The following is a 22,830-nucleotide window of genomic DNA, read 5'->3' on the forward strand; positions in this document are numbered from 1 at the left end:
TAGGTTTTTTTTATTAGTTTTTAGTTTTTTTTTCTTTTTATTTTCTTTTGTAGTCTTAACCTTTTTTTTAGTTTTTTTAGTTTTTAGTTTTTACCTTTTTTTCCTTTTTTTAGTTTTTTTTAGCTTTTTTAGTTTTTTTTAGTATTTTCTTTTTAGTTTTTTTTTGTAGTTTTTACCTTTTTTTTAGTTTTTTAGCCTTTTTAGTTTTTTTTGTAGTTTTTACCTGTTTTTTAGTTTTTTTAGTTTTTTTCTTCTTTTGTATTAATGCTAAAACCAAGGTTCGAACATGGAACCTCTCGGACCTAGAACCTAGAACATAACGCTTTACCAACTCAGCTACTTCGGCTTCAATACATTTACCTTTTTTAGTTTTATTTTATTTTTATTTTAGTTTTTTTAGTTTTCTTTTTCTCCTTTATTTTTCAGTTTTTTTCTTTTTTTTGTTTTTTTCTTTAGCTTTTTTAGTTTTTTTAGTATTTTCTTTTTAGTTTTTTTATTCCCTGTGTCCCGGTCTGTATATACATTAGTTTTTGAATTGGTTTATGATGAAATAATTTTTTTTGTTTTTTTCCTTTATTTCTTTTTATTTTTTTTTGTTTTCTACTTTTTTTTAGCTTTTTTAGTTTTTTTTTCTTTTTAGTTTTTTTGTAGCTTTACCTTTTTTAGATTTTTCTTTTTTTTTCTTTTTCAGTTTTTAGTTTTTTAGTTTTTTTATTGGTTTTTAGTTTTTTTTTCTTTTTAGTTTTTATTTTTTACCTTTTTTTAGTTTTCTTTTAGTTTTTTAGTTTTTTAGTTTTTTAGTATTTTCTTTTATTTTTTTGTAGTTTTTACCTTTTTTAGTTTTTTTTCTTCTTTTGTTTTTTTTTTCCTTTTTTAGTTTTTAGTTTTTTTGTTTTTTATTAGTTTTTAGTTTTTTTTTTAGTTTTTTTTTAGTATTCATCTTTTTTTAGTTTTTTTTTAGTTTTTTTCTTTTTTAGTTTTTTACCTTTTTTAGTTTTTTTTAGTTTTTTAGCTTTTTTAGTTTTTTTAGTATTTTCTTTTTAGTTTTTTTGTAGTTTTTACCTTTTTTAGTTTTTTTTCTTCATTTTTATTAATGCTAAAGCCAAGGTTCGAGCCTGGAACCTCTCGTACCTAGAACCAGGAACATAACGCTTTACCAACTCAGCTACTTCGGCTTGAATACATTCGTTTTTGAATTGGTATATGATGAAATAATTCAGACGTCATATGACGTCAGTCGACAGACAGACAAACAACTTATTTATTTATATATAGATAACATCTGTTTATCTTAAGTTTTAATGTTGTTCCTTACTTTCATTTGAAAAAAAAAATTATTTATTCAATTTTTAATCGAAGGATCAAAATATTAAGGTCATTTTTTACTATAGTCTGCAAAGTGAAAATTTGTTTTTAAAGATTCCTCTAAAAAAACTTGTCGGCATCAATAATTTTGTTCAAACAGTTCGTGGTAACGAACTGTAGTAAGGAGCGACCCGGCTCAATAGTAATCAAAACTCAAAAAAATTGAATTTTGATATCAATAGCTACATCAAAAGAATCGCATTTTAATGCTGATTTAAATATATAAGTGTCATCAAGTTTAGTCTTACCCATCAAAAGTTACGAGCCTGAGAAAATTTGCCTTATTTAGGAAAATAGGGAGAAACACCCCCTAAAAGTCCTAGGATCTAAACAAAAATGACACAATCAGATTCAGTGTATAAGAAAACCCTACTGTAGAAGTTTCAAGTTCCTATCTACAAAAATGTGGAATTTTGTATTTTTTGCCAGATCACGACAAATCACGGGTGCGTGTTTATTTGTTGTTTTTTTTTTGTTTTTTGTTTTTCTTTTCCCCAGGGGTCATCGTATCGACCAAGTGGTCCTAGAATGTCGCAAGAGGGCTCATTCTAACGGAAATGAAAAGTTCTAGTGCCCTTTTTAAGTGACCAAAAAATTGGAGGGCATCTAGGCCCCCTCCCACGCTCATTTTTTCCCAAAGTCAACGGATCAAAATTTTGAGATAGCCATTTTGTTCAACATAGTCGAAAACAATAATAACTATGTCTTTGGGGATGACTTACTCCACCACAATCCCTGGGGGAGGGGCTGCAAGTTACAAACTTTGACCAGTGTTACTGGGAAGTGTAGAGACATTTTCAGGGGGATTTTATTTTGTTTGGGGGTGGGGCTGAGGAAAGGGGGCTATTTTGGAGGATCTTTCCTTGGAGGAATCTGTCATGGGGGAAGAAAAATTCAATGACAAGGGCGCAGGATTCTCTAGCATTACTATAAGAAAACAATGAAAAATAAACATGAAAATGTTTTTCAAATGAAAGGAAGAAGTAGCATTGAAACTTAAAACGAACAGAGATTATTACGCAGATGAGGGGTTTTAAAAATACTTTAGCATAAAGAGCGAGGTATTTAGGAGGAGATAAATACCTTGCTCTTTATGCTAAAGTATTTTTAGTAATTTCAACTATTTATTCTATGGCATTTCTGATTCAGGGGTCATTCTTAAAGAATTGGGACAAAACTTAAGATTTAGTGTAAAGAGCGAGGTTTTAACGAGGGTATGAACCCCCTCGTATACATTATAAAAATATAAGGTTATGAAAGTTTGTTACGTAAGCTAATTCTTAAGTTACGTATATTTTTTACTAATAAAAACGTTCGTTAAATATTAAAAGTTCCAGTTGCCTTTTTAAGTAACCGAAAAATTGGAGGGCAACTAGGCCTCCTTCTCCACCCCTTATTTCTCAAAATCGTATGATCAAAACTAAGAGAAAGCCATTTAGCCAAAAAAAGAATTAATATACAAATTTCATTTTAATAATTTATGTGCGGAGAGCCAAAACCAAACATGCATTAATTTAAAATCGTTCGGAAATCAAATAAAAAAAAAGCGACATTAAAACTTAAAACGAACAGAAATTACTCGGTATATGAAATGAGTTGTCCCCTCCGCAATCCCTCGCTCTTTACGCTAAAGTTTGACTCTTTGCCACAATTCTACTTTTTAAAACAATTAAAAGCTTTAGCGTAAAGAGCGAGGGATTGCGGAGGGGACAACTCATTTCATATACGGAGTAATTTCTGTTCGTTTTAAGTTTTAATGTCGCTCCTTACTTTCAGCTAAAAAAATTAGTTTTTTTTATTTAATTTAGGAAAAGAAGTGGGGGATTCTTTTTCCATTTGAAATTATGGCAAAGGATTTTATTTGCAGTTTTCTTCTGTAAAAAAGGAAATTACTGAATATTTGCTTATAAAAGCACTGTTAGCTCGGGTGATTTCAAAATTTTGAGGGAATCTAATGTTAATCTTAGTGCTCGTGGTTAAATCTTAAGTTTCCTCCTATTAGGGAAAAAATGAAGGAATATATAATGAAGGGATATTTTCAATGTTCAAAAAATTACGGCAGAAATCGCCCAATACATGAGGAGGGCTTAAGAAAAACTGAAAAATTATTAATGTATTAAAATTCAATTCTTTTTAATTAATTTCAAGAAACACTCACGAGTAAAACATTTTACTACAACACTTTTTTTATGCAATAAACACAAAAAAAGCTTATTTTTACTTACTTGCAATAAAGTGGGGAAAAGTTGTCTGAAGGACCCTAGAATTTTCTATTTATTTATTTTTTTTAAGAAGGAAAATTACAATCCCCCAGTATACAAAATCTACACGGTGTAAAAATAGTCTAATAGAGATAATTTCGATTGTAGGAGGCGAATAAGCAATGATTTGACACTTCCCCTACCTTGCCAGTTAAACAATATGAAGAAAATTAGCATTTAGACATTTTTTAGTAAAGAAATGTATTTTTTGGCAAAAACCTCAGCAATCCCTTGTCACATCAAATAGTTCATGGCTACAAACTTTAATTAAGGAGCGCCCCGGTTTAATAGTAACCGAAACCCGGTTTAACAGTAACCGAATCCTATATAGAATTCATTTCATATGCCTTGCTTTTCTTTTCCGTCTCAATTTTGTACTTGGAGTCGTTAAGGGAAATTGTCAATGGTAAATTTTCGTTGGTATTGAATTGTCTAGAGAATATATCCACGAGGAGGGGGTTTGCTCCGCAGTGGTGGGGCCAGACCTCCTGGTACAGTTTAAAAACGATCAGAAATTAAATTAAAAAACAATTTTTTTTTCAATTGAAAGTAAGGAGCAACATTAAAGCTTAAAATGAACATAAATTATTACGTATTTGAAGGGGGTTTCCCCTTCTCGACACCTCACTCTTTACACTAAAGTTTCATTAGTAATTTTAAAAAAGCTTTCTATTGTTCTAATTAAACAACCCTTGTGTTTCGAGTCGTTCTTAAAGAATCGGGACAAAATTCAAACTTTAGCCTAAAGAGCGAAGTTTTGAGAAGGGGGCAACCCTCTTTATATACGTAATAATTTCTTTTCGTTTTAAGTTTTAATGTTGCTTCTTACTTTCAGTTGAAAAAACTTTTTTTTTTTATTAATCTCCTTGTAAAACGGTTAAGATAATTTCTTTAACCATTTTGGCCTGCCATAACATGAAGAAAGAAAACGATCAAAAATGGGGTTTTAAAGGCCAAATGAAAATGCTGAAGAAAACACAGAAGGCGAATATTTTGAGAGAACAACCACTTCTCTTCTTAAGCGTGAACAAAATAATATAATCAAGGAAAACCCAGAAACCAAAAAAACAAACATGGAAAGTACAACAAAACCAATTAAAAATCAATGACACAAATCAACACAAAATTTAAGATAAATAAAATTCAATAAAAGACTAAAACTTATAAGAATTAAAATTAAATACCTAACAACAATAAAGTGAGTTATTCGCCAATATGCGCGATTTGCACATATTCAAACAAATATGAACTGCCATCGGCAGGTACTAATGAACAACTGAGAAGTAAAAGAAAAAATTCATTCACTCAAACAATTTATTGATAAGCTGGTTCATTTGTTTGAGAAAATGATTTTTTTTTTTCTTTTATTTCTCAATTGTTCGTTAGTATCCGCTGATGGCGGTTCATATTTGTTTGGATTTTGTACCAATTGTGGATATTGGCGAATAACTCACTTTATTGTTGTTAGGTATCTAATTTTAATTCTTATAATTTTCGGTCTTTTATTGAGTTTTATTTATCTTTAATATTTTGGTGTTTTTTTCATTGGGTTTAATTGGTTTTGTTGCACTTTCCGCGTTTGTTCTTTGGTTTTGCTGTTTCCTTGATTTTATTATTTCTTTCGGGCTGAGGAAAAGAAGTGGTTGTTCTCTCGAAATATTCGCTTTCTGTGTTTTCTTTAGTATGTTCGTTTGGCCTTTAAAAACCCCATTTTTGAACGCGATCGTTTACTTTTTTTGTTTAAAACAATTCTACCAATTAGACCATCGGGAGAAATTTGAAGAGGTGTCTATGAGACTCCTGACCTTATTTTTCTCCAGAATTTGTTTAGTGTTTAGTGTTTAGACCCCTCCCTCAACATAGAACTAAAAACAGATGTTTGAGCTAGATCTCACTAAAAATAAACAATGATTTAGTTGTTGTTTTCTATGTCAAATATTAACGAGTGCTAAACTATGGAATTACTGTCTTAGCTTCTCTGTTATTATTTATATAAGATAATAGCTCTATGGTAGCTCTATGGTAGTCCTATCAAGATCTTCTATATTCATAAGCATAATTTTTATACCTCATTTATCTTTAGAAGCTTTATTTAAAACATTCTGTATTAGTAACAACTTACTACTACTACTACTACTACTACTACTAACAACTCACCGCAGCACCAAGCCGCCTGAGGCTAACACAGCTACGCACGCTCTTGCTCCATCCCAATTTATTCAAAGCCTCCCTTTTTTACACTCTCAAAGGAACTTCCCATTTCTTTTAAATTTGTCTTTATAACATCCTCCCAACCCAGGCGGGGACGAACTACTTCCCGCTTAGCCCTAGACGGTTGGACGAGTAGGACAATTCTTGGCAATCTGTCATCCTTCATCTGACCAAGATCTCCTACAGAGCAGTAAATAAAGTTCATAATGCTTTTATGGGGGGGATAACAATTTTTGGGGGTAAATATCTTAAATTATGTTTGGAAAAATCTTATAAGATGAATTCCTTTACATTATGTGGTGGCAACATTACATGGTTCTTAAAAATGACTAAAGTGATTTGACAAAAATATAGCCTACTCATAGAATACGAACCTTACGAAACAAAAATACTACAAAAGAGACAATTTCAAAACAATATCAATAGCAATAAAATCATACCAATATCATAAAATGAGAAATGGCGAACAACAACTTTATAATGCACACGTCCACTTAAAATTTTAGGTAGATATTCCTTTTATTTCAGGAGTTTCGAAAGTACAAAAAGTATTTGCAAAATAATTTTTAAATTTTTTTTTAATTTTATAAAACGAAATTTTACAAAACGAATATAAACGATTCCGTATTATATATATATATATATATATATATATATATATATATATATATATATATATATATATATATATATATATATATATATATATATATATATATTCACAGGTGGGACACAGCGGGGTGGATATATATATATATATATATATATATATATATATATATATATATATATATATATATATATATATATATATATATATATATATATATATATATATATATATATATATATATATATATATATATATATATATATATATATATATATATATATATATATATATATATATATATATATATATATATATATATATATTGCATTGCGCTAGAGACGGCCCTTGGATATAGGGCCGAAATATCCACTGAATTGAACTCCACTGTCTTGGAAAAATTTCTCTATTGTTTCTAAGCTGTGTTTTCTGAATACGGAAAGGCAGTATGGTCTTCGTCACTACTCATGTTTGTCATGAGCCCTTTCAACAAACAGACCTGATTTCCCTTAGACTAGCGGGAGAAAATTTGCAACAAGATCATGATAATTTTCAGACATCTTTAAAACACGTTTAGGCTTGTATTTTTTTGCAAGTTTACAGCACCCTTTTTTCCACAGGTGGCTTTAAAAGGGGGTTTAAGGGGCATTTACCAAGAACACAGTAATTCTACGGGTGCAAATCTGAAATAAATAATCCAACATTTGAAATCATTTTATAGTTTTTGACATTTTATCTTAAAATAAAGTAGAGTTCACAGTTGGCAGTAAGTTACACACTTACTATAATACTTATATAATAATACTTAATACTTACTGGAAGTATAAGCAAACTGAATATGCCAAAGCTGCCACTCTGTGGTCAGTGGCAGCAACTTGTTTCCTCTAAATTATTGAACTTGTATGGATAATTTTCTTAGACAAGTTGAAATAGAATTTGTATGAAAAAGTTAAATTCAGAAGGCCCAGTAAAAAAGAAAAAGTAGCAAACACAAATTATAGTGCTATATCAGGGGAAAAGATAAAAACGTGTAAGGGCAAATGCCCTTACACGTCAGTTGTTGTCAGACATGCTGAAAATATTTAACATGGAAGAGACAGCCGCGAGGCTTTCTTTGTCATTCCCCCTTAAAAATAAAGCAGGCAGAACTATAACAAATTAATGGGGGCTACCACCCCCTTCAGCCTCCTACTCTTCAGGCTAAACTATGGCTTGTACCTTGGTGAACACTAATTGGAATTTAATACATAATACATGTTAGCAATTACTATTGTTTTTACTATTATTCACTGTTTTCTAATATATTTTATTATTACTATTCATTACATAACCTACTGCCTTTCAAAAAATTTGAAGTCTATTTAAAACATGTAAAAAGAAACGAAAAAACTGATAATTACTTAAAACAAAAAAGAGATAAAACAACTCAATGAAGAACTAACAAACGAAAACTGCGGCCATTAGAGAGAAACGGTTACTTTTAGGTTTCAAGCACTTCAGTAAAGAGTTAATTGTTCTAATATATTATGGTCGTTTTCATCGAATAGATAGTTCTACTTTTGTAATAGAGGTAAGGCCTGGAAAGGGAAGGCAGACAATTCCCTCATATTCATGATCATTTCTTTTTGGTTTCAGCTTTAAGATTAATTTTCGATTTTTTGAGAGAATTTATTCATTTCCTTATTCAATTTTAATGAATAAGTTTTAATTCGAACGGCTTCTCCAGACTTGCAATCCAGTAGAGTTAAACTCGGGAAATTATCGGTAAAAACAAAAAAAAAATGGATCTTCACGGGAAACTTCCGAATGCACATTTTAAGACGCTCACGCCACCTTTTCATTACCCAGTATCTTCTATTAGTTTTTCTTTACTAGAATACTCTTTACGATTCACGATCCAAACATTTATTTCTCTTTTTCCTCACAGAAAAAGGGAAAAATTACAACTTTACATCTTTCTTGGTAATAGTGAAATTTATAAGAGTTTACCCTTTTTACTTACGGGTATGTTGACTACCAAAGAATGGGATTATAAACTTTGAGATTGGATTTACTCTCCCTTCCTAGACATTTTCAAGCTAAGCCTCTAACTAAATCCTCTAATCCCTAAACCCAAGTCAATAATAAAATTGTTTCATTCTTTTCAAATGTTTATATTCGTTTTGTAAAATTTCGTTTATTGAATTTTAAAAATTTCACAAATTAATTTGCAAATACATTTTGTACCTTCGAAACTCCTGAAATAAAAGTAATATCTACCTGTTCGCCAGTGTAGTCTCATTTTATTGATATTGTCTCATTTTATGACATTGATATGATTTTATTGCTGTTGATATTGTTTTGAAATTGTCTCTTTTGTAGTATTTTTTTTTTCGTCCGGTTCCCATTCTATGAGTATGTTTTTTGTCAAATCACTTTAGTCATTTTTAACAACCCATTCTTTCATATGTAATGTTGCCACCACATAATGTAAAAGAATTCATCTTATATAAGATTTTTCCAAACATAATTTAAGATATTTACGCCCAAAAATTGTTATTCCCCGCTTTATGAACTTTATTTACTGCTCTGTAGGAGCCTCCCCCAGGCCACTCATTGTGTTCCCAGGTGGCAATAGGGGGAAACCCTACAGATATGTGAGGTACCTCCATAGGTGGCGTGGGCCAAGGGAAGACCTAGTCCCTGGAGGACCATAATAAAAACTGAGGACCCTCACGTAGGGCGATAAATACAGGTGGAGGAGGAATAATGCCACTCAAATTTACACTCAACAGGGCCCACCGGTGTGTTCACACGTCATATGAGTTACTAACCTTCTCTAAGTAATGCATTAAATTGCATAGTGACGCAGAACACCATTGTGGAAGGATCCTCTGTTGGAGGACGCGGCCTCCACAAAGGGTTGCTTCAGGCCTTTTGGGGTACCTAAAAAACTGAGGACCTTGCGGTCAACTCTATTCCCGCTCGAGAAATGGTGCTTTTCGAGGAAATTATAGCCTAGTAATCGACAATGCATTCGCACGGGATTCTGATTATTGGATAATTCTTCTGGGCTTGGTCTATTTTGACGGGCGTTTTCGGGCCGAAAAACCTCTTTCTAGCTAATTTATCTACTATAGATTGCCTCCTTCCCCCGTAGTAGTATAATATTTGTTGGCATGAATATATAATGAGTTGGAAGTAATAGGCTAGGGACTGTTTCGACTCTGGTTGAAAGAAGAACATCGTCAAGGGCTGAAAACCATGCTGTGTAAAATATGGAACCAGGATTGCAGAAACACTCCATTCATACTGGAGGTTCTGGGGACTTCTTGCTGTCCGGTTTATGCCGGCTTAAGTGTTTCGGTGTAGACTTGAGAAGATATGTTGAGCACCGTTCTGCACTGGAATCCGGGACCATTGCTTTTCCGGAGGCCAAAATAATTTCAATGATTTAAAGAACATGAAAATTTGAACTTGGAATGTTACGACGTTAAAAAATGACTACAGAAACTAATGTCTCAGGGGTAGGAAGCATGAAATTAGGTGATATAGAATTTATTTACTCAGGCAAGAAGGGTGGGATATATGGACAGGGAGTAGGGCTTATGATAAATAAGGAAGCTCCTAAGTCTTGTCTAGGCTGGGGAAGTATCAATAATAGAATACTAACTAGTCATTTTATGACTAAAAAGATCAGGTATCAGTTATACTGACAGAGATACTACTGACTCTGATGAATTTTACTTACAGTTACAGGAGCAAATAGACAGGGTCTCAGGTAGAAATATTTTGTTTTCACTAGGAGATTTTAAAGCCAGGTCGGTAGAAATAGGGATAGATGGTATCCTATCCTTGGTAAATTTGCTGTAGGAAACGAAAACAGTAATGGATACAGACTTTTGCATTTTGTAGGAATAACAATCTAGTTTTAAACCTACACGGTGTTTGATCATAAAATGGCGCATAAGTTGACATGGAATTCATTTGATGGTAAGACAGCAAACCTTATTGATTACGTTGTATTAAACCGAAGACTGGCAGGATCAATAGAAGATACTAGAGTGTATAGGAGTGCTGTTATTGATGTTTAAAGTAAAGATCACCATCTAGTAGCGCGTAGGGTTAATCTAAAGCTGAAATCTTGGAAGGGTAACTACCTCCCGAGATATTATGATGTTGGTAGACTCCAAGATGAGAATTTGAGAGGAAATTTCTAGGAACAGTTGAATATTAAGCCTGAGAGTTTAAAATTTGGCAATGTGGAGGGTGGTTGGAATAATTTTAGCAAAACAAGTTTTCAAGTTGTTGATGGTGTCTTAGGGATGAAAGTTAAAACTACACCTAGGAATATTAGTGTTAAAGCTTTATGTTCTATAGGGAGGAGAAGGGGTTTCTACAAGAATAATCTGAGTGATAGATCATATGAAAACATAATGAATGTAAAGAAAGTGGGAATATTATTAAAATATGAACTATGGAGATGTGATGTGGAGAACTATTATAGAATTGCCGAGGATTTGAAGATGCAGGTAGACGGTATGTTAATAAATTTAGAGGGGAAATCAATCCGTACTTGTCCCAGTTAATGATAGGAACGGGCAACAATTAGTGACGAGGAAAGAGTTTAAGAGCGATGTACAGAACATTTTGAGAATGTGCTAACCTCAGATACAGTTGCAGGGAAAAATATAGAGGAAAATGAAAAAGGTTTCGATACCTTGGATGTGAAGAAAGATTCTTTTTGTGAAGAAAAATTAGCGACAGTATTAAAAGGATGAAAAATTAATAAGACTCCAGGTGCTGATAGTGTGGTAAATGAGTTTCTTAAATATAGTGGCTCTGAGGTTAGAAATAAGTTAAAAAAGATTACGAATATGATTTTTGAAAAAGGGTAAGTACCTAACAATTTTAGGAAACCTTAACTAACCCCTGTATAAGAAACATGATAAGAGTAACTGTCGTAATTATTGAGGTCTTAGTCTGGTCTCGCTAGGTAGCAAATTACTTAGTAATATGATACTATTTAACTGTAGATAAAGTTTTAAGAGAAGAACAGTGCGATTTTAGAACAGGCAGAGGATGTGCTGACCAAATTTTCACTCTTAGGTTGATAATTGAGAAGTAACTTAGTTTTCAAACACCTTTGGTCCTCAGTCTTATAGATTATGGGCAGGCATTTGATTCTGTTGACAGAAAAGTTTTAGCAAAGGTCTTATTCTTGTAGGATATACGAGACACAAACAATAAAGTGATTACTGCTATGTACGAGAATAACACAGCTGCGGTTAAGGTAGGGAATGAGGTTAGTAGCTAGTTTTATATAAATCAGTAGTTCAGCAGGGTTGTGTTCTATCCCCCTTTATATGGATCATTTTGATGGACTCTGTCTTAAGGAGCACAAGAAAGGCAATGGGAGACCATGGAATCAAACGGGGAGGAAAAAATCTCCTGGACTTATATTATACTGATTATTTAAGCATCATAGATGAAGGTGTGAGCAAAACTAATGAGCTTTTAGAGGTATTGGAAACTTAGGGTGCTAGATTATGTTTGAAAATTAATGTTATGAAGATTAAATCACTAAGGCTAGCAATAAGCGAAAAAGAAAAGGTGACCTTGGGTAACGAAAAGATTGATCAGGTGGGCAACTTCACTTTCCTTGTTAGTATTATTAATAAAAACAGTAGGAGCAGTGAAGATTTTAAAGTAGAATAGCCAAGGCTAAGGGTGTTTTTTCACGTCAAAAAAAGGTTGGAAGAATAGGAAGATAACTCTGCAAACCAACATTAGAATATTAGAAGGTATAGTGGTCAAATATGGCTCTGAGGCATGGATACTCCGAAAAGCGAATGAAGGTTTACTAGATGTTTCCCAGAGAAATTGCCAACGGATTGTTCTGGGTACCCGGCTGACTGACCGTACTTCAAACTGTAGGCTGTACGAAAAATGTGGTTCAATCCCGCTTTTTAGGGCAATAATGAAAGAAAGGTTGTGATGGCTAGGGCACGCTCTTCAGACGAAGGATGACAGATAGCCGAAGATTGTCCCTATCGGCCAACCGTCTAGGGCTAAGCGGAAAGTAGTTCGTCCCCGTCTGGGTTGGGAGGATGTTATAAAGACAAATTTAAAGGAAATGGGAAGTTCCTTTGAGAGTGTAAAAAAGGGAGGCTTTGAATAGATTGGGATGAAGAAGGAGCGTGCGTAGCTGTGTTAGCCTCAGGCGGCTTGGTTCTGCGGTGAGCTGTTAGGAGCAGTAGTAGTAAGTTGTGACTAATATAGAATGTTTTAAATAAAGCTTCTAAAGATAAATGAGGTATATAAATTATGCTTATGAATATAGAAGATCTTGATATGACTACCATAGAGCTATTATCTTATATAAATAATAACAGAGAAGCTAAGACAGTAATTCCATAGTTTAGCACTCGTTAATATTTGACATAGAAAACAGCAGCTAAATCATGGTTTATTTTTAGAGAGAGCTAGCTCAAACGTCTGTTTTTAGTTCTACGGGCAGGGAGTTGGTCTAAACACTAAAGACTTTACTATCGCCATGGGATTGACAAAAATTCTGGAAATCCTGGAAATTCTGGAAAAATAAGGTCAGGAGTCTCATAGACACCTGTTCAAATAACTCCCGATGGTCTATTTGGTAGAATCGTTTTAAACATAAGAAAGAAAAAGGTTTCGATCAAAAATGGGGCTTTTAAAGGCAAAACGAACATACTGAAGAAAACACAGAAAGCGAATAATTCGAGAGAACAACCACTTTTTCCCTCAGCGCGAACGAAATACTATAATCAAGGAAAAAGCAAAACCAAAGAACAAACGCGCAAAGTACAACAAAACCAATTAAATCCAACGAAAAAAAAAACGTCAAAATATTAAAGATAAATAAAACTCAATAAAAGACCGAAAATCATAAGAATTAAAATCAAATACCTAACAACAATAAAGCAGAATTATTCACCATAATCCGCGATTTGCACAAAATTCAAACAAATATGAACCGCCATCAGCTGATACTAACGAACGATTGAGAAATAAAAGAACAAAATTCATTCACTCAAACAAACGAATAAGCAATTCAGTAAATTGTTTGAGTGAGTGAATTTTTTCTTTTACTTCTCAGTTGTTCGTTAGTATCTGCCGAAGGCAGTTCATATTTGTTTGGATTTTGTGCAAATTGCGGATATTGGCGAATAACTCACTTTATTGTTGTTAGGTATTTAATTTTAATTCTTATAAGTTTTAGTCTTTTATTGAATTTTATTTATCTTTAATTTTGTGGTGATTTGTGTCATTGGTTTTTAATTGGTTTTGTTGTACTTTCCATGTTGGTTTTTTTTTTTCGTTTTTGCTCTTTCCTTGATTATATTATTTTGTTCACACTTAAGAAGAGAAGTGGCTGTTCGTTCTCTCGAAACATTCGCTTTCTGTGTTTTCTTTAGTATTTTCATTTGGCCTTTAAAAACCCCATTTTTGATCGTTTTTTTTCCTCATGTTATGGCAGGCCAATATGGTTAAAGAAATTATCTTAACCATTTTACAAGGAGATTAATAAAAAAAAAAGTTTTTTCAACTGAAAGTAAGAAGCAACATTAAAACTTAAAACGAAAAGAAATTATTACGTATATAAAGAGGGTTGCCCCCTTCTCAAAACTTCGCTCTTTAGGCTAAAGTTTGAATTTCGTCCCAATTCTTTAAGAACGACTCATGAAACACAAGGGTTGTTTAATTAGAACAATAGAAAGCTTTTTTAAAATTGCTAATAAGACTTTAGTGTAAAGAGCGAGGTGTTGATAAGGGGGCCCCCCTTCGAATACGTAATAATTTCTGTTCAGTTTAAGCTTTAATGTTGCTCCTTACTTTTAATTAAAAAAACTTGTTTTTTAATTTAATTTCTGATCGTTTTTAAATTCTGCCAGGAAGTCTGGCCCCACCACTACGGAGCAATCCCCCTCCTCATGGATATATCCTCTAGACAATTCAATTCCAGTGAAAATTTACCCTAGACAATTTTCTTTAACGACTTCAAGTACAAAATTGAGACGGAAAGAAAAAGCAAGGCATATAAAATGAATTCTGTATAGGAAACTTTGGCAAATTCCCTCCGTTTACAATTTCTCCAGACAAGTTCATCCCCTGGAAACTTCCCTCCCCATGGATAAATTCCTTTGTTGGAAAGCTCCCTTTCTGAAATTCCCTCCCCCCCCCACCCGGAAATATATGCATACTTCCCCATAGGCACGTGGGATGCTACATAATACTTCAAGAGATTTCACTTTCTTTCCTGGTGTTTTTTTCTCAGAGAATCCTTACATTCCAAAGATTTTTGCCCGCATTAGGATTCAAAAAGGATTGCTCCTCAATGGAATTAAATAAAAAAAACAAGTTTTTCAACTGAAAGTAAGGAGCGACATTAAAACTTAAAACGAACAGAAATTACTTCGTATAAGAAAGGGGCTGCTTTCTCACCAACGCCCCGCTCTTTACGCTAAAGTTTGACTCTTTCTCTCAACTCTTCTTTTTAAAACAGTAAAAACCTTTAGCGTAAAGAGCGGGGGGGAAAGAGTTGGTGAGGAAGCAGCCCCTCTCATATACGAAGTAATTTCTGTTCGTTTTAAATTTTAATGTCGCTCCTTACTTTCAGTTAAAAAAAACTTGTTGTTTTTCATTTAATTTCTGAACGTTTTTGAATCAATGCATGTTTTGATTTTGGCTCTCCACAGAGGAATAAATAAAACTAAATTTGTATATTTTTTTTTGGCTGAATGGCTTTCTCATAATTTTGATCGAATGATTTTGAGAAAAAAGAGCGGGGGAGGAAGCCTAGTTGCCCTCTGATTTTTGGTTAATTAAAAAGGCAACTAGAACTTTTATTTTTTACGACTCTTTTATTAGTAAACGATATACGTAATTTATAAATTAGCTTACGTAAAGAAGTTTTGTATTTTAATGTTTTTATTACATATATGAGGGGGTTCGCCCCCTCGTCAGTACCTCGCTCTTTACACTAAAGCTTAAATTTTGTCCCAATTCATTAAGAATGACCCCTGAATCACAAAAGCCGTAGAATAAATAGTTGAAATTACTAAAAATACTTTAGCGTAAAGAGTGGGGTATTAGGAGGAGGTGAGCTCCTCATATGGGTAACAATTTCTGTTCGTTTTAAGTTTTAATGCTGCTTCTTACTTCCAGCTGAAAAAAAACTTTTTCATATTTATTTTTTCATTTTTTTTTTAAATAATGCTAGTAAATCCTGCGTTCCCTTCATGGAAATTTTCTTCCACCATGACAAATTCCTCGATCGAAACTTCCCCCAGCCTATCCCCCTCTTCTCAACCCCTCCCGCCAACCAAAAAATCCTCCTGAAAACACCTCTACACTTCCCAATAACCATTACTATATGTAAGCAATGGTCAAAGTTTGTAACTTGTAGCCCCTCCCACTGGGACTGTGGGGGAGTAAGTCGTCCCCAAAAACATAGTTATAAGGTTTTACGACTTCGTTGAATAAAATGGCTATCTCAGAATTTTGATCCGTTGAATTTGGGAAAATAATTAGCGTGGAAGGGGGCCTAGGTGCCCTCCAATATTTTTGTTCACTTTAAAAGGGCACTAGAAATTTTCATTTCCGTGAAAATGGGCTCTCCTCGCAACATTCTAGGGCAACTGGGCCGATACGATCACCCCTGGGAAAAAAACAAACAAACAAATAAACACGCATCCGTGATCTGCCTTCTGGCAAAAAATACAAAATTCCACATTTTTTAGGTTGAAACTTCTACAGTAGGGTTCTCTGATATGCTGAACCTGATGGTGTGATTTTCGTTAAGATTCTATGACTTTTAGGGGGTGTTTCCCCCTATTTTCTGAAATAACGCAAATTTTCTCAGGCTTTAACTTTTGATGGGTAAGATTAACTTGATGAAACTTATATATTTAAAATCAGCATTAAAATGCGATTCTTTTGATGTAGCTTTGGTACCAAAATTTCATTTTTTAGAGTTTTGGTTACTATTGAGCCGGGTCGCTCCTTACTACAGTTCGTTACCACGAACTGTTTGATATAAGTGATAACTAGTTGGATTAGGAAAGCCTTCTTAGTATTCAGATTCGGCTAATATATTCGATATGATAACCTATAGCACGCATGGCGAATGCCTTGTTTGCACATACTAGAATGATTAAATGAATCGCATGTTCCGATATGGCTGCAATAATTGTCACACAGATGGGAAAATCGATTAGTGGAATTGAGTTTCAGTTGAAGTCCAAATGTTTGTTAAGGAAAGCATTAGAGATTGTTATCAGATAAAATTGTGGGTTGCTCTTACCGCATATTTTAAAAATAGAGTCATTTGTTCGATTGGATCTTGAATGTACTATCAGAAATAAAATAAAACCGAAAGAATCATTATTGCAAGAATATTGTTCACGTTCGTACATTATCAAAAGTCTTTCTTTTCCTCTTCACTAGGATAGGGAGGTGGATTTTTAACGAGCATACCAATGCTCCTGGGCCTCAAGATGCTTTAATTCCATTAGTAAAATATGTTGAATTTTATCCTGGAGCAAGAAATCTAAAAAGCACAGACTTTTGTACATACAAATTTTATCATTAAAAACAAATTTAAACGCATTATTAAAACAGTGAAAAACTGGTTAAGGCAAACAAACAAAAAAACCAGCAAATTCAAAAAAACTTATGAAGGATAAAATATAAGCAAAAAGAACCATGTTTAAAGAAACCTGGTGATCCTATCACCCGATTTCAGAGGGAGGGGGCTGTTAATCAAGGTAAATTTAAGCCATATAAAGAGGTATTTCTGATAGGTCTTGATGAAAATGCCTTGTTTCTTTGACTGAGTGCCAGATTTCAAACACCCCCCTCCCCTCAGTTGAAAAAAATCTTCTAACAACCCAACCTTAACTTTAAGCTGTAAAACATGTTAGGCAAAGCAATACAAGCCACATGGCAATATGTGAGTGCCCTTGGCACCCTCTCATGATTCTTAAGAAATATTTCAGATATTTGCATGATAAAACTATGATTTAAATCCAATGGTTTTTTTTGCAAGCTACCCCCCGACATGATACACCATGTCATTTCACAACACCGTACCACACCATGACTGGCCCTCTGACACCATTTAGCACCCTTTCATCATTCCTAAGACATTTTCAGATATTTTCTTGTTAAAAATCATGCATTAAATTCAATGTTTCGTGTTTTTTGCAAGTCAAACCTTCGTGATACACCAAGTCAGTTTCAACCACCGTGACCCACTATGACTGGCCCTCAGATACTGTCATCATTCCTGAATCATGCATTCAGTCCATAGATTCAGAATTTCACAACGAACCACTCCGTGATACACATTGTTATTCTACACCATCGTGTCACACTATGATTGGACCCCTGACACTCCATCATCATTCCTAAGACACTCTCCAGATATTTTCTTGTTAAAAATCATGCATTAAATTCATTGGTTCGTGTTTTTGCCAGCCAACTCTCTGTGATACACCATCTCCATTCAAACTATGGCGTCACACTATGATTGGCCCTCTGGCACACCCTCATCCTTCTTAAGACATTTTACAGATATTTCCTTGTTAAAAATCATGCACTAAATCCGTTTGTTCATGTTTTCACAAACCAACCTGCCATGATACCCCATGTCAATTCACAATGCCGTGTCAAACTATGACTGGCCCCGGTACCCTCTAAAGTCCCCTTATTATTCCTAAGCCATTTTCCTGATATTTTTCTGTTAGAAATTATGTAGTAAATCCAATGGCTCGTGTTTTGGCAAGCCAACCCTCCGTGATAAACCATGGCAATTCTCACCATCAGGCCACACTATCTCTGCCTCCTTCTAGCACTCTCTGATATCCCCTCATCATTTCTAAGATATTTTCTAGATATTTTCATGATAAAATCACGTCTTAAGTCCATCGGTCCCTTCTTTCACAACCCAACAATCCGCCATACATCATGTTAATTCTTGCCACCATGCCCAACTATCACTGCCTCCTCTAGCACCCTCTGACACCCCTTCATCCTTCCTAAGATATTTTTAAAATATTTTCTTGTTAAAAATCATGCTGTAAATCCAGTGCTTCGTCTTTTTGCAAGCTACCCTCAACGTGAAATACCACGTCAGTTCACCCTACCGGGAGGTACTATTACTGAACCTCTGGCACTCCCTGACACAACCTTATCATTCCTGAGACATTTTTCACATATTTTCTTGTTAAAGTTCATGCTTTAAATCAGATGCTCTTTGTTTTTGCAAGCCATCCTAAACAAGATTCACCATGACAATTCACACTGCCATACGACACTATGAATGGCCTTCTGGCACCCTCTGACACGGCCTCATCATTCCTAGGACATTTTTCAAATATTTTCTTGTTAAAAATCGTGTACTAAATCCCTTGGTTCACGTTTATGCAATCCATCCCACAAAGGTAATACCCCCATGGCTATTCACGCCACTCTGGAAAACGACAAAAATATTTGGAAGATGTCTAAGGAATGATAAGGTGTTGTCAGAGCAGGCACGTACGCAGGAATATTTTTTGGGGGGCACCAAAACCTTCGAAACAGCAGATATAAAGTAGCACTTTTTTATTTAGTAATGCAAAAAGCACGTATATTGGAAAATACAGATTAACTTTAATCTGTAATATTGAAGCGGATGGGGGGAAGAAGACTGAAGCCTCAAAAGTATGTTTTAGGCTCAGGTTATGTTCATAGTGATTTAGAACCAGTGTTTAATCTATTATATCCCGCTGAAAGGGAAATTTTAGGGTTAACAGTGCAATATGGGTGCTGTGGGGGTAGTTCTTCTATTGCAACAAGAGCCGAGAGCTCATATGGCACTTATGACGAGGCAAGAAGAGCTAAGAGCCAAGAGCTCATATGGTATGAGCTCTAAGAAAATTCTTAGAATCAATAGATTGATTTAAAAGGAAAATCAGAGGCTTAATACCGGTCAGGATTTAAAATAAGAGCTCTGAGTCACGATGTCCCTTCTAAATATCAAAATTCATTAAGATCCGATCACCCACTCGTAAGTTATAAATACCTCATTTTTTCTCCCCCCCCCCTGATGGTTTAATCTGGGAAAACGACTTTATGTCAATTTGTGCAGCTCCCTGACATGCCTACCAATTTTCAGCGTCCTAACATGTCCAGAAGCACCAAACTCCCCAAATCACTGAACGCCTCCCCCCAACTCCACCAAAGAGAGCGAATCCAGTACGGTTACGTCAATCACGTATCAAGGACAGTTGCTTATTCTATCCACCAAGCTTCATCCTGATTCCTCCACTCCAAGTGTTTTCCAAGATTTCTCACTCCAACTCCCCCCATTGTCAAAAGATCTGGTCGGTATTAGAAATAAGAGCTCTGAGACATGAATTCCTTCTAAATATAAAATTTCATTAAGATCCGATCACCTATTTTTAAGATAAAAATACCACAATTTTCACGTTTTCCAAGAATTCCAGTTTCTCCCTCCAACTCCCCCCAATGTCACAGGATCTGGTCGGAATTTAAAATTAGAGCTTTAAAGCACAAGATCCTTCTAAATATCAATTTTCATTAAGATCTGGTCACCCTTTCGTAAGTTACAAATACCTCACATTTCCAAATTAACCCCCCCCCCCAACTCCATCAAAGAGAGCAGATCCGGTCCGGCTATGTCAGTCACGTATCTTAGACAGGTTTTTATTCTTCCCATCCAGTTACATCCTGATCTCTCTGCTTTAAGTATTTTCTAAGATTTTCAGTCCCCCCCCCCAGCTTCCCCTCCAATAACACTGGATCCAGTTGAGATTTAAAATAAGAGATCTGAGTTACGAGGTCCTTCTAAATATGAAGTTTCATGAAAATCCGAACACTCCTTTGTAAGTTAAAAATACGTCGTTTTTTATAATTTTTCCGAATTAACCCCCCCCCCCCCCAATAGTGCGGATCTGTTCCAATTATGTATCTAAAATCACGTATCTAAGACTTCTGCTTATTTTTCCCATCAAGTTTCATCCCGATCCCTCCAATCTAAGCGTTTTCCACGATTTTAGGTTACCCCTCAAAAAAACTCCCCTTAATGTCACCAGATCCAGTCAGGATTTAAAATAAGAGCTTTGAAACACGATATCCTTCTAAATATCAAATTTCATTGAGATCTGATCACCCGTTCGTAAGTTAAAAATGCCGCATTTTTTTAATTTTTTAGAATTAACTCCCCCCCCCCCAAACTACCCCAAAGAGAGCGGATCCGTTCAGGTTATTTCAATCATGTATCTAGGACTTATGCTTATTTTTCCCACTCTAAGTGTTTTCCAAGATATTAATTTTCCCCCTCCCAACTCCCCCCCCAATGTCACCAGATCTGATCGGGATTTAAACAACAGCTCTGAGACACGATATCCTTCCAAACATAAAATTTCATTAAGATCTGATCAACCGTTCGTAAGTTAAAAATACTTCATTTTTTTCTTTTTTTTCCGGGCCCCCCACTCCCCCCAGATGGTCAAATCGGGAAAACGACTATTTCTAATTTGATCTGGTCCGGTCCCTGATACGCCTGCCAAATTTCATCGTCCTAGCTTACCTGGAAGTGCCTAAAGTAGCAAAACCGGGACCGACAGACTGACAGACCGACAGAATTTGCGATTGCTATAGGTCACTTGGTTTTACCAAGTGCCATAAAAACGTAGATTTTAATGAAAAACGATAGTTTCCAAAATTGGTCCATTAAAAGCTGTACTTTATCAGGAAAAGGTAGGGGATAAACGCCCTAATATCAAGATAATTCTATTTTGCTGTGGAAAGCACTCTCTTTACAGAAAAAAAATAACAGTACAATTGCTAATTACTTCAAAGAGGGTAAAAAGTCAGACAGAAAATGGGTTAATGATTAGGCAGTGACTTGACTGGATAATTGCATGCTGTAAAATCCCCCAAAAAGGCTTCAAACATGTATCTAGATTCTTAATAAATGACCTAATTTTGACAGAAATCCCAAGAAACCATGAGGAAATTACACATTTCACAAAATTTCGGGGGGGGGCGGCCCAAAGGCCCTCCCCCTGCGTACGTGCCAGTGTCAGAGGGTCAGTAATATTGTGACATAGTGGTCTGTAGGGACATCGCGGACCACACTGAGGATGGCTTGCAAAAAAAAATAGATTTCAAGCCTGATTTTAACGAGAAAATATCTGGAAAATGTTTTCGGAATAATGAGGGAGTGTCAGAGGATGCTAGAGAGGGCAGTGATAGTGTTGTATGGTTGTGTGAGTTCATATGGTGTATCAAAGAGTGTCGCATTGCGAAAACACGAACAGTTAGATTTAATGCATGATTTTATCCTGAAAATACCTGGGAAGTGCCTTAGTAATGATGAAGGGGGTGCCAGAGGATGCTAGAGGGGTCGAGTGATTGTTTCGCACGGTGGTTTGAATCGACATGACGTATCATGGGGGGCTGGCTTGCGAATACATGAATCATTTGATTTAATTCTTTATTTTTAACATGAAAATATCAGAAAAATATCTTAGGTATGAAGAGGGGATGTTAGAGGGTGCCAGGGGGCCATTCGTAGTGCTACGTGGCAATGGGGGTGCCAGGGGGTCAGTCATAGGTTGACACGGTGGTGTGAATTGAGATGGTGTATTACGGAGGTTTGGCTTGCAAAAACATGAACCAATGGATTTAATACATGATTTCTAACAAGAAAATCTCTGGCAAATGTCTTAAGAATTATGAAGGGGTGCCAGGGGGCCAGTCATAGTACGGCAAAGTCACGGTTTATCACGGATGGTTGAGTTGCCAAAACATGAACCAATGGACTAAACACATGATGTTTAGCAAAAAAATATCTGGAAAATATCTAGGAATGATGAGGGGATACTAAAATGTGCAAGTCATAGTGTGGCATAGTGAGTTGAAATTATATGGTGTATCACGGTGGGCTGGTTTTCGAAAACATGAACCAATAGACTTAATGCATGATTTTTAACATATAAAATATCCGGAAAATGTCTTAGTAATGATGAGGATGTCATAGGGCCAGTCATAGTGTCGCAAGGTGGTGTGAGTTGTCATGGTGTATCAGAGAGGGTTGGCTGGTAAGAAACACCAACCATTGATTTTAATGCATTATTTTTATCAGGAAAAGGTGGAAAATGTCTTAGGAAGGATGAGAGGGTGCTAAAAGGTTTCACAGGGTTAGTTATAGTGTCGCACGGTGATGTGAAGTTACAGGGTGTACCAAGTTGGGGGTTACTTACATCAACACGAATCATTAGATTTAGATCAGACCTTTATCATGAAAATATCTGGAAAATGTCTTAGGAATGATAAGTGGGTGCCAAGTACCACATC

At 34.9% G+C, this 22,830-nt stretch overlaps 1 protein-coding gene across 5 annotated transcripts in view; it reads left to right on the forward strand.

The window, feature by feature from the left end:
- The first annotated feature begins 13,512 nt into the window (after nucleotides 1-13,512).
- Nucleotides 13,513-22,830, forward strand: part of LOC136025976 (uncharacterized) — a 391,881-nt gene continuing 382,563 nt past the window's right edge. For 4 of the 5 annotated variants that reach the window (XM_065702101.1, XM_065702103.1, XM_065702104.1 and 1 more), the window contains exon 1: nucleotides 13,513-13,654. The gene's annotated coding sequence lies outside the window, so the exon portion shown is untranslated. The remainder of the gene's footprint in view (nucleotides 13,655-22,830) is intronic. The other variant, XM_065702102.1, reaches the window with a different exon arrangement.

Source organism: Artemia franciscana, chromosome 4 (assembly GCF_032884065.1).
Source record: "Artemia franciscana chromosome 4, ASM3288406v1, whole genome shotgun sequence".
Lineage (NCBI taxonomy): Eukaryota > Metazoa > Arthropoda > Branchiopoda > Anostraca > Artemiidae > Artemia > Artemia franciscana.